The sequence below is a fragment of the Mugil cephalus genome, chromosome 3 (genome assembly GCF_022458985.1).
Source record: "Mugil cephalus isolate CIBA_MC_2020 chromosome 3, CIBA_Mcephalus_1.1, whole genome shotgun sequence".
In the NCBI taxonomy this organism is placed as follows: Eukaryota; Metazoa; Chordata; class Actinopteri; order Mugiliformes; family Mugilidae; genus Mugil; species Mugil cephalus.
The window spans coordinates 11205542-11218984 of NC_061772.1; the positions used below are offsets into that span (position 1 = coordinate 11205542).

Consider the following 13443-nt stretch of genomic DNA (forward strand, 5'->3'; position numbering starts at 1 on the left):
TCACCATGATCAGTTTTTTGTATTCTCTTGCGATAAAAATCAATTTTCATTTTCAGTCAGATTGACACAGCAGGTAATTATGCAGCATGTTAGTTTGAAACAGCTACCATAAAACACAGCAGTAAATAATCCATCTAAGAAAAAAAACAAAAAAAAACAACACCAGGCCAAATTGATCACGCAATCAACCGTGCACATTTTTCCAGTTTAAGTATAAATTCAGCAAAAATATGTGAACATAAATGACCGTGTGCATGCGTGCCATTCCCATCTCGTGCCCTTGAGTTAAAAGGCCTCCAACTCTTGCCAATGGCTGGACCTTAACCTCAGCACCCTGGGATGGGTTCAGTCAAACATGACAAGATAGTGGTTTCATAAGCTATAATGTGTTGGGCATCATAGATGTTAGTCTACTTTGAAATCTTTCTTCTTTGAAAGGTTGTGGGCAAACGACCATCATGGAGCAGGGTCAGTGTGAAGGTCTTAAGGAGAGGCCTTCAGAGGCTCTTTGAAGCACTCCCTCAGACCATGTTGATGACGTGCTTTGGTCTGCAGGCTGCCAAGAGGCTACATTCATGCAGCCACTGTTTGGGATTGACAACCATAATAAATCGGTTGTGTCAACATTGCTGTGGCTTCACAGTGCATGTATGTACAAAAAAGAGTTGCTTGACCAGATAGCTTAGCTGTGTGTAGTGGGAAACCCAATCAAAGAGGGTATAAAATACTGTAAACAGATGCCTTTGTTTCTCTGTCTGTGCAAACATAACATATGCTCGTTTAAATTTGCGCCCGCTTTATTTTGCCTTCGTCTATATTTAAGTTTGCGTGTCCTCCTCCCTCCTTGCTGTCCTCGTTGTGTGGTAAAAACCTGCCCTCTATTAACAGCCTGAGCTACGAATCTTGTCTCAGCTTGCACATAGTTAAGTCTACAGACGAGCCCCCCCGCTATACTGTAAATGAGCTAGCTTGCTGGAAGAGAGCCTGGTTTTACTATCCGGCCATCTACATCCGTGCCCAGTGCTATAAATGAAATAGTTGTTTAAATTACTGACCCTGTTTTTATGTGGAAGTTACTTGCTAGTGCCTGTTTTTAAATTATCTGGCTTTCCGTGGCGGTGCCCGACTGTAAATGAACTGCATATAAACTCTGCTGCCTGTGTTTAAATTAGTGCACCATCTGCAACAGAGCTGCACTGTAAATTAGGCATTTGCTACCACAGCTATACGTGAGAATAATCTAATCCTGTGTGTTAGTGAGCTGCCAATTAGCAAGTTGCCTACTCTTGAATGAATGAGGGACTTTCTTTAGTTCTAGATAATTTAAGAGAATGTATTTAAATAATTTGAGAATGTAGTCGATGTCAGTACCTGATTTCACATGGGATATTTGCAGGAGGTCCAGGTGGCTCAGGGATGTAATCCTGTAACACCACCCTCAGCTCACAGTTAAAGAAATACATTTCATGTGTTGTGTTCCTCCTCACCATAGGCAAAAGAGAGACGAGAGGATGGCAATGGTCTAATTATAACCACACATATATGTGTATGTTTTGGCAGCTACCTACGATGGAAGGTCATCTATAATGAGTCTGGATACTGTACAAAATTCCCTTGCCCTGTTGGCACAAGTTAAAAGGACTGTCCATTCATATCAGGACCTAAGACTAAAATGCTCATTATTGCCAATGAGAATAGTCAGCTTGTGTCAATGAGATGCTCCACATCTGAATCAAAGGGATCCACCCTTCAATCAGTAATAGCATTACCTGGGTCATAATGAACTGTAAAACAAAGTTACATTCACCAGTTAACACAAATACAAAATGTACGCATTGTACTCCCTTTCATACTTTCCTTTCTCTCTCCTGTCTCTGGTCTCTAAAGGGATGGGGTCACACCTCTACTGGACCTTTTGTGAAAATGTCCCTGATTGTATGATTCTCTCTCACAACTGCTTATAGTCCGTTTTGTCCTCCACCTACTCTTATCTATCTCTTTCAAACACTCCATCCTATCTTCCCTTTCTTTTCTTATCCCTCACTTTCTCTCTTAGGTTCCCTCTCTTCTCGCTCTCTCTTTCCCTCTCTCCCCCTCTCTCTCTCTGACAGTGATAAATTGCCTGTTCGGCCGGGTAATCCATCTTTCCGTATCCCACACCTGAATACACACTCTGTAACACCCTCTCACTCCTCCTCTGCTCCCCTCTTATCCTTTTCTTCTTCACACCCATGCGGTCTTCCCTCCACTATCCTTCCATCCCAAGGTTAGTGAGGCTCACCGGGGAGGAGCTGAAGGGAACGATCTGCCTGACGACTCCCGCTTATACATGTGTGCACACACACTGGGAACCAGGTGAACTGTTTGTGCACAGAAGCACTATGGGTACCTTTACACAGACAGACATGCAAAATAAAATATACAAACTAGTGCACCGGAGCATGTCAGGGGTTTTCTCAAATAATGTTGTATGTTTAGCTGTCAATCATGAACATTATACATACTGAATACATTATTCAGCAAGTGCCATATGTAAGCGTCCAGCTATGTTTTAGCTATTTGTAATCTGCATTTGGAAAAATGTTGGTTATTGATTCCTCACCTCTCTCTTTCTCTTCACCTGTATTTCTCATTTTCTTCCTCAACAAAAGCCAATATTTAAGGCAAAATGGACAAAAATTTTAATTGATTATGTGACCAAGAGTATTCACCTAACCATAGCATGTCTGTGCTTCAAGCTAAATGCTAATACCGGGATGCTAACATGCTCAGTCATTATATGATTAACATGCTGGAGTTAAATACAGAGGTTTAGCATGTTAGCATGCTAACTGGCCAATTACTGGTGGACATAAATTGCGCCTGTGGCTGAAGGGATGTCAGTATTTCTATAAGCGCCTATTCATAAACCAACACATTAAGCATTTCATTCATTTCAAAATTTAGGATTATTGAAAAGGTCCTGTAAACCTATAAAACTAAAACAATTTTCAACAGTCCAGTATCCATGAAAGTCAACAGAGAGTGCTTTGCTGTTTTTCCTGGATCCATCATCACACAGTAGCACTCATTCACACTTGAGAGTCCCGTAGAGCACAGCACAGTGCTGCACTGTTGGCCAACAAGGCCCTCACAGAGAGCAGCTGTAGTTTAAGAACCTTGCTCAAGAGCACATTTGTTATTGAGAGAGGGGAGGCTTCATCTATATTTCATCAAACATCCATTCAAAATGACATCCATCCTGCCACAAGGCCACATCTACAACTATTACTGACACAACAGGCTGATGTTGTTTGAGAAGACACGATTAGTTGGACATTGTTCAGTCAGGAGACAGGGCAAGACCAAGAAATTTAAAGATATGAAGGTAAAGATTAAAGAGGGAAACCCCTGCTTTAGTGTGGGCGGCCCTCTCTCTGACACTGTATGTAGCTTGGTGTACAGTCAATAGCAAATAACGGTAAACAACAACAACCATTTCAAGCCGGCTAAATCGAACCCCGCAGGCTCTGTCTGCTCAAGGTAATTGGAAAGTTTAATGGCTGGAGGCTATTCTCTGTGTCTGATTGAAACAGAGACTGGGAACAAGGAACCAATTTAATTCTCTTTCTCTCTCACTCACCTCCTGATTCCACTTTTGTGCTACCTACAAGGATTATTGCCTCTCCTTTAAACGTACACTTTCCCTTCTGTCTTTCTTTCTATCCGGCTCTCTGTCCCTCCCTCTCTCTTTTACCTTTCAAACCCTCCATCTCTTCAACAAACTGGGGAGATTCGTCAACAATCAGCTGGATCGGATCATGTTCAAGCCTTTTTTAGGAATACTGCAGTACCAGCTACATAACTACTGCAGAGAAATCCACCATTGAGCCAGACTGGAGACTGCAGCTTAAATGTCATCCCTGTTCTCCGTTTCACCTCGTGCCTTTTACAATGCTTGGGCACAATAGACTTACAGTCCTGCTTAAAACACACACACGCACACGCACACACACACACACACACACACACACACACACACGCTGAGTTCTGGTCTTATCCTATCTTTGGCATTAGTCAGCCTCTTAACCTATATAGTTAAGCTAGGAATGCAGACACATCCACACGCTAATTTTGCCAGCAGAGCACTGTACAGACCAGGAATGCCATTACAGTACTTGTAAAACATGGACGCCTGACTGGCATTACTTTTGACCCTAAAAGGCATTTGAGCTGGCACAGACACAGACACACAGCGTACAGGGCCACTTCACCTTTGTACAAGCAACTATAGTCACCTCTTCCCACATGCTCTCTACATCCCACTCCTCTTCACTGTTCCCCACATCTCACGTTGAGTTTGCAGTATGCTTTGTAGCTAGCGGTATGCACAGTAGGTTTGTGAGGTAGGCTTTATTGACAAAAAGCTTCAGTCCTGAGTCAGATTCACCATTACAGCTGTCAGGTTCAATTAAATATCGAGCACAAAATGTGATTAACAGTTTCATTGTCCTCACTCTTTTGCATCATTTATTTCTGTGCTCGCTTTTCCACTCTCGTTTCTTATAGGCCATCATCACCGTATTAGAAGTTAATCACCTCTACGTAAGTGTTGGTGCCCTTAATTTTCCCCTCAGGTGCTATTATACTATAGTGGAGGGTGAGAGGCACAGATTATACAATAAAAGAAACTATAAACCTTGTTCACAAAATGGCAGTTTTCCCCAGGATGTAATCAGAGGAGTACTACAGAGCAATACTAGTTTTCGGTGGTTTAGGTGTAAAGCCAAGTGGAATGAAATATGCAAAACATTAGGCATCTCTTACAAAGTTTTTAAATGTATATAACAAAAAGTACAGCAAGAATTTGTAGCTAGCGAGCAGTTGAGCGTCTCTAACAATTGCGTTGTCATTTGTCAGATGCTGAAAATGTCACCTCAGATAGCTATGAAGGCACAGAATCAGATATGACTGAGCTCACACTCTGTAAATAAACCTGCGGCAAGTGCTGCACTGCAACAACGCTGCAGGGGGCTGTATGTTCTATGTGTGTGTGTGTGTGTGTCTGTGTGCATGACAGAAACAAATTGATCCTCTTTCCTCTATGCCATTTCAAGCTTCTCCAGTTTCATCTGTATTGTGCCGACGTATCATGATGACTTCATACATTACTTTATATTCATGCCACGCAGTTCCACATCAAGACTAAAAGCGTGAACATACGTACCTGACGCATCCACCGACTCTTAAAGCAGAAGATAAACAAGAAGGCAGCAACATCTTACATGCATATTTTGAATCCGAAGCCATGTTAATTATACGCGTGCACTGACACACTAACATACACGCATGTACTAGTGTCATTATTGTTCTCGTGTAACCATCTAACCTTGATTACAAAGCAATCCATAGAAGGAACAAGGCACAAATAAATTGCCCTTACTTCGCAAGTGCCCCTACTTTGAAAGTTGAAAACTTAAAATAGTTTCTATAAAAATAAAGTACGCACACACACACACACACACACACACACACGCATCATCTGTGTCACTCACACCTCAGCCTGTCAGGAGATTTTTTCCTTGTGGGAGATGCTGAAGATAGATGTGTTATGTGTGACTATGTGATAGCCTGTGACGGTGCGCGTGTTTGCCTCAGTGGATGCGCACGCTCCTGTGTGATATATCAGCTTATGACAGCAGGTTGGCTAATGTTAGAAGTGTGGTTAACAGGTCTTCAAATAAACCCATCAGCGAGCGAGACTTCACAGTGTCACAGAGTGCTGGAGCTGGCACCTGCTGTTGCCGGAACACTGGAACATTTTCACTTTTAATCTTGGCTCACGATGATGAAACCGCAAACTTTTCAAAGTCCAGACAGGAGAGACAGCGTGTGAGCTGGAACGGCACATTTTGTGACAGGCAGAGAGACGCACACATACATTATTCACAACTTACTATATGGAACTATTTTTATATTGTCATGGTCACAGGTGTGTATGTGCACATATAAAATGTCAGCCTGTGGTTCAACGTCCAGGACAGACACAGAAAAGATAGCTGCATAACTACTGTACTCCACATATTTCCGTACTGTGGACGTGGCGGAGAGGCAGTTGCCATGGTAGCCACAGACCTCATGGCAGCAGGTGCTGTTGCCACCTTTTCCACCATCCTGCAACGTACACGTGTTATTGGTAAAGCACAAGCACAGGTGCCGGTTCATTTGTGTGTTTTCGTGTGATCCTCAGGGTACCTTGATTGTGTGCATGTTGGTATAATTCTGTGAGTATCTGCGCAAGCTGCTGTGTAGCCTGTGTTTGGGCATGTGCACTCATGCATGTGATTTGCCTGTTACTGCATTATATTGTCTGCGTGCTAGAGTGAAGGGTGTTTGTTTTAGTTGGTGAGAAATGCAGAGGTGCTGTAAATGTAAAGCTGGCTTTCCTTTGTCCTCGCTTTAATTAGTGAAAGGTACATTAGCAACTTTGCTTTATTTCACTGCTTGGGTGGAGAGACGCATCTTTCATGATGCCCCAGCCCCCATGTGTTTATATTACATGGTGAGTTTTTTTTTTAAAGATATTTGAATATGTTTCCTTGCTTCCTTTAATCCTTCCTTGCATGTACTAATTATGTGCTCAGTTATCAAGTTTGTTATTAATGCACACTGACAAACTCATAGTGATCGTCTGTTGTCTTTTGGAACTGGTAAAGCTTTTTTTCCCAGCCTCCCTGGCTCTTTATAGACAGACAGTGTGTTGACTGAGGCTGCCTACCGGCTGAGGGAGTTAGTCTAATTAAGTGTGTCCGCTCTGGGTCAGTGACAGTAATGACGATGATAGTACTATTAGAGGAAACGGTAGCTCCACCTTTTTCCCTGCTGTTCGTCTCTTTTTTCTCTTCCAGATTTAAATCTTTCCTCCCTTTCTCCAGCGCCTGGTGTAAATCTGTTTGGGCGTGAGAGTGCACACGTTCCTTCCTGTGTTTGTGTGGACACGTTTTAATTCAAAACCAGCACAAGGAGGACATGTCAACTTTAAAGAGTCAAATTTGGATTTAGGGTTAAGTTTTAAGATGTGAGGGATTTAGAGTGAGGACAAGAAGTGTCTGGAAGAGGAAAAAAAAAGATATTAAAAAAAAAGGATATTTCTCATTTACTTTTATCCCCTCAAGATCTTCAATAGTTCCAGCCCATCCCAAATGAGATGCACTGCTTTGCATAGGAACATTGCTTTTTCATTTTGACACGCAGTCACCTTGATGACATTGTGCCTTATCTTACAGAGAGAATCCATCTAGTAGAAAAAAGGTGATGGTCGTATTGACAAGCAAATGGTTAGAAACAGCTTTCAAGCTTCCTGTAGCAGTTTAACACCAGTTTAACCCCAGTAAATCTGTATTAAATGTGTGTCCACTGAAGAGACTTCCCCATCAGATAAATTAAAATATGTGCTGATCTTTGTTATTTTCACAAAATATAATACTAGGTGTTGTGATGGTGTGTATGTGTGTGCAGATGGAACTAACTGACATAAACCTAGTTTATTCTTCAGTTCAGCCTGCGTCAGCATGCCTTCCTCCCTCCATCCCTCCACACATATATCCATCCATCCATCCATCCATAACGCCTTGCTGTTATTGATGAAGCAACCTCTTTATATGGTAATGTCTTTCACACCTGAAAGGCATCAGGAGGACATGATCATCCCCGCTCTCTTTCTCACGCATGCACACACACGCAAACACAAAATTGCTCCATATTGCATATATACAGTATATATACAGTATATCGTATATCATACTTATATATCACACTATCTTACAGTCATACTTCTCGCCAAAAATGGACTCTAATGTGTTATTATTCACATGAACTCCTTAAGATTTTCACCCTCTCGCTGCCTCTCACCTTCACCCACACAACTATGAGGAGCCCACTAACACTGATGGAGATATGTATGCCGCTCACATCTGTCACATGTCGCTGCCGTGGCAACACCAGCTGCCGTGGTTACCAGAGGCCTGCCTCTGTGGGGTTATGGGATTTGGTTATTACAGCATAGCTAGCTACCTGTGAGCACAAATATATTCCTTTGAGTGCTGATTGCTGAGCAATGATTCTCCACCATTTGATCTGAGAAGTACACCAATTACAGACTAATTATTGGTTGTAGGCGACAATTACCCGAAGACTGGGATTAGTTAAACCGATTATATCCACAAGGATATCAGTGCCACTTGTTTTTGTGAAATGGAAATGCATCTGAGGCAGCAGAGACATCAGTAAGGTCTAAACGTCCAGTTTACCTGATGATCAGACAAACTTCACAAAATCTTTTGATTGTGTTGGGCTCCAGTTTCAGTCGGCAGTATTTCTGCATCTAACTACAAGAATAGTGTTTGACAGTTTGTTATTCTTTAAATATGCAGAACAACAGCTCTACCAGATACTGTAATGAATGTGATTAGTCCTGTCCATTGTCATATGGTGCAGTGCCACATATATGGGTGCTTGCATGGGTTTTCTCTGGCTGCTCCGGTTTCCTCCTCCAGTCTAAAGACGTGCTTGTTTGCTTAATTGGTGATTCTAAACTGGCTGTGGGTGTACATGTGAGAACGAATGGCTGTCTGCCTCTTTGTACATTTTTTGTGTTTTCCTCATGATAACACCATCAACCTGTCCAGAAAGAACTCAATGTCCCCAGTGACAACGGGACGTACTCCACCTGTCATAGATAATGGATGGACGCATAGAGCTGCAATTGACAACTGTTACTGATGTAATTGACTAATTACGTGACCTGCTGCACGGACAGAAAGTCTTACATGGTTTCCACATTAAATTATCACAAATACTGAGCTTGCGTGACAACTGGCAAACTCCATCTGCCGGTGAAGACTGTGTGAAACAGCTGAAAGCTTTCAAAAGGGAAGTGGCCTCTGTGCCGTGACTGTAGACTTTTGCAGCACTGTAGGCCTCACTCTAATGATTATGCCCATGTAACCTTTCAAGAACTATTTTCAAGACACATAAAAAAGTAATAAAATAACGGCACCAGCAGTTATTAAAGTATTAAACCACGATGTTCCATCATTACCCTATGAACATTATTAACAGCCACAGTTGTTCAGTAATGGTACAAAGTGTTGATGTATTATGATGATGACATAAAAGCTATCTTGATGATGATGATGATGATGATGATAAAGGTAATAGTAGTAGTCAACAAATAATAGCTACACAACAATGAAGACAATGAAGACAATTAATGTGTATGGAAGTGAGTCAGACAGTGAACCTGGTGTGTTTATGGTGATCAGCAGAGAGGTGTTTTTACATACTGTATGTACTTTCCAGAGAACTGTCTAACGTTAAAGTAACAGAACAAAGAGAACATGTACGTGAAGTAACCCTGGCATATATCATTGTATTTTAATAGTAAATACCTTAAGTGCCTTTATAATGTGCCTTAAAGGTTCATATCTATGTACAGCTGAAGTTGATGACACTGTTTAATCTAGAGTCACATCTTGGCAGACACATCATAGAGTCTGCTAATGCAGCATTTTAAGTGCCCATATGATACTTTTATCCAGGAGAAACTCTTAAAAGTTGAAGTACTCTATACTTCACAGAACACGTTCAACCTGACAAAAGAAAGTGCAGATGAAAGTAATCTCAATAAATCTCAAGTTGCCAGTAAGAGGTCCCCGGGGAGCGAATATATTCACAAACATGTCCTTCTTTGGCTAAATTTCTATGTCTCATGTGGAATTGTATATGTTTCACTTTATAAACATGGATGGTTTAGACTTTCAGTTGATCTGAAACAGACACGTTAGCTCGTGACCATAACACACACACATGCAGTGACCCACTTTCCTGAGCTGAACTGGACCAACCCAAAAGGCATAGATCCCCCTCCATCCATGTATGATACGGGCGTGCATATAAGGGATGGATACACAGATGCAGACAAACACACACATCTAGCCACAGCCGTAGAGCAGGGACAGCGGCCTTAAGTGATTACAGCTGTGAGGCCAGATGTGCTTTCGAGGCCGGCGGCTACGAGTGTGCATGCATGTTTCGCGTGTGTGCGTCCCAACCTGAAAACATACTCTGCTCATTCTAATCCCTGAGGAGAACACTGTTTTCCTCTGCATGGCTGACCATGCTGCCCGAGGCAATATGACCTGTCTATCCCTCTCTCTCCAGCTGACTGGGGACCAGTTTCAGCAAAATAAGCTGCTCTTTAATTTGAGGACAACGTTTAAGTCACATCAGAAAGAAAAACCATGCTTTAAACAGTATGTTCCTTTATAAGCTATAAATTACTCCTCTTTTCTAAATCCTTATATTAACTGTCATGTCTCCTATGAGCCACGACCAAGCAGCTTGGTATTGAATAATTTAATACAGAGATGAGTGGCAGTCAACATAAACAACAAAAAATAAATGGCATGATTTCCTGACCTCGGTGGCAGACGCATGAACCCTGAACATTATGAATAATGTCCACAACGTTGTTCAGTGACAGGCGGCTGTCTGTGTCCAGCTCCACGGAAAGGTTGAGGAGGTTGTTTGTACTTCTGGCCAATCTGTTTTTACACTGCGTTACATTGTGGGGATATTTGTATGGAAAAACCGAAAGTCCCAGTGATATAAATCATTAATCAAGACTTAGAAAATTAGCTAAGTAGCACTAAATCCAGGGAATTTGTGTAAGTTAGTGTAATGTCCGCTGACTCAATGGAAACCCAAACTCTGCGTGTGTGTTTGTGTCCAGCGAGGCTCAAGCATGACCTGTCATGTATCATACCCAAAGGAGAAAGATACTGTAGGTGTGAATGTGTGGTTGTGTGTGTGTGTGTGTGTGTGTGTGTGTTGGGGGTTATGTCGGTCAGCGGATGTGTGTTTGTATTCTAGCTGTGTGGGGTCACATATGTCCCAGAGTCCTGTGGGAATAACATGGGGTCTCATGCTGACACTACATCAGGGACACACACACACACACACACACACACACACACACACACACACACACATACCGCGAGCTGAACTGCTGCTCTGGCACATTTGGTGAAGGAGAAGGATTATTAGGTCACTTTGCTTCACCAAGGACATGGGTTCAACGTTTCTTTGGCACAGAACACCTGTGTATTTCAGTTCACTCTTATTAGAGGAGACTAGGCTGAAAGAAGAAAAACAGACAGAAAATCCTAACTGGAAAATAAATGGTGAAAATAACTGGACGACCCAGAAGTATTATGTTATCTTGGATAACATTAGCTACCGGTACTTAGTAAAAATGGGCTCGTAGTCAGAGACTTGGACAAAGATTCAGCAGGACAGTACATATTAATTACAGGGTTAACCTTCACATGTTGTTTCTGTAGAGTTCAACCATTCCTGCAATGCCATTAAAGATCCGGTTGACAGCTTGTTTAATTTACCCGATTTGCTATAAAAGCAAATGAAATGGTTTTAATGCAGTATGTCAAGTGCGTTTACTCAAGACAATCTCATATCACTCACTACTAAATTAAGTCATCTCTGTGTTTGTCCATGTGTGTGCCTCTTCCTCACTATTCTGGACAACTGCTTATCTGTTTCACACTAGGCAGCTGTATTGCTAGAGACCAAGATAAGTGCAGTGTCAAGTATAAAGGTGTTTGGTTTGTTTGGTATATTTTCGCTGAAAGTAGTTTTCTATCAGGCTCTCACAGCAGTATGTCTTCATCCTCAGGGCGACATTCACAGAACCGTAACAACACTTTTCAAGCACTGTATTTCAATAAATCAAAATACAATTTGCCTCTTCCAAAACAGGCACCAGTTGAACGCCCACTACACTCGTGGAAGAGGCTTCGTCAGCAGAACACAACTCACTGACTGCATCTACTCATACCATCTTTGGCTGGTTGTTTGGATGAGCGGGTCTCATGATTTGGCTTCTTCCAAACAGGCACGTTTTAGAAATCCCCATACGACAATAGAAAGAGGCAACGTACAGCACGCCAACAGTGATAGACGTTCACTGTGTTCTGGACCTGGCCCTCAACCCGTTCACAAACACAACGCGTGTACGTATATGTGTCAGAGGCACACGATCCGTCTTCTCAGTGTAAAATTACTCACAGTATTCAGTGTACGGCACACACGGTGTGTACAAAGTCCAGTCCAGTCCATTTACTCATTAATACAAGCACACACAGACAGTCCACAGCCGTGATTTTTGGTTGATTCTTGAATAAAATCTCGAACGATGAGAGATATTTTGGACTGTGAGGAACCTAAGATTGGTTTTATCCTTGTTTTGGTTTGATGTACTTATGACAAAAATCTGCTATACGCAGTTACGTTTTACATAAAGACATGCCGTACTTACACTATTTATAATACTGTACATTGTGCCTGATGTTATTCAACGCTCCAATAAAGTTAACCGAAATGGGGAAGCTTTAATTAGCAAGAACTAAACCCAACCTCACAAATAACACTTAATTAGTGGGCTGACAGTCCCAGCTAACCCCCACAGTTCCCAACAGTTTACCACAACCCTCCACCGCTGTTACTGCCTCAGTGTCCTGCACTGTAGTCCAGTATTTGCCTCTCTCACTTTATTAGCCCTGTGGTGCATAATGTGTGCTCATTTGTTACCAATTAACTCAAAGCCTGATGTGTGACCCACTGTATTCATCTGTAAAAATCAGGCTGCTACAGCAAAACAGCATCAAACCCAGAGGCAACATGTTTAAAAAAAAAAAAAAAAAAAATGCAGAGTCAAAAGCCCTGCCGGGAGGATTTCTGGTATGTTAATTCATGATTTCTATGTGCATAACCACTTTCTGTGAGCCAAACCAGTGTCAACACAAAAACATGATTATTTTTTCAATTGTGTTTTCTGTGTTTGTTTTCTGTAGTGCAACTTTGTGCATACACAAGCTTCTTTCACTTATTAATCATAAGTTACTAGTAGAAATGACAATGCGAAACATGACAACCATAGACAATGATACAATTATATTTTATCCTAAATCAAACTGCAGCAAGCTGGGACTCAAAGTGGGACTTGTTATCCTGCGACTGAAAATCAGTAGACTGATGAAAACTGAACTGGTTATATGGACAACCTACCAAAAAAGGAATCACCCGTCAAAGAAAATTGATAAAGGCAGCAGTCCATATGGATTAATAACTGCTTTAAGAGGTCAATCCATCACGTTAATTCCCTCAAAAGGAGAAAAGCAATATAGAAGAAAGTGAGCTCATTGATTTGATAATATCATCCATCAGTTAGAACTGGAAGACAAAAAAAATCCCTCCATTGGTCATTTTGTTTTAGGCACTCGTTCAATAATTGATCAACAGTTTCAGATTCAAAAATTACCCCCAAATCCCAAAGGCTGTTCTTTCTCACAGTCGGTCAAATGGATGGTTGGACAAATTACAGCATCC

At 41.7% G+C, this 13443-nt stretch overlaps 1 protein-coding gene across 3 annotated transcripts in view; it reads right to left on the reverse strand.

The window, feature by feature from the left end:
- The window catches only part of kif26ba (kinesin family member 26Ba), a 74588-nt gene that overhangs the window by 59099 nt on the left and 2046 nt on the right, over window positions 1-13443 (reverse strand). The gene's annotated exons all lie outside the window — the stretch shown is intronic.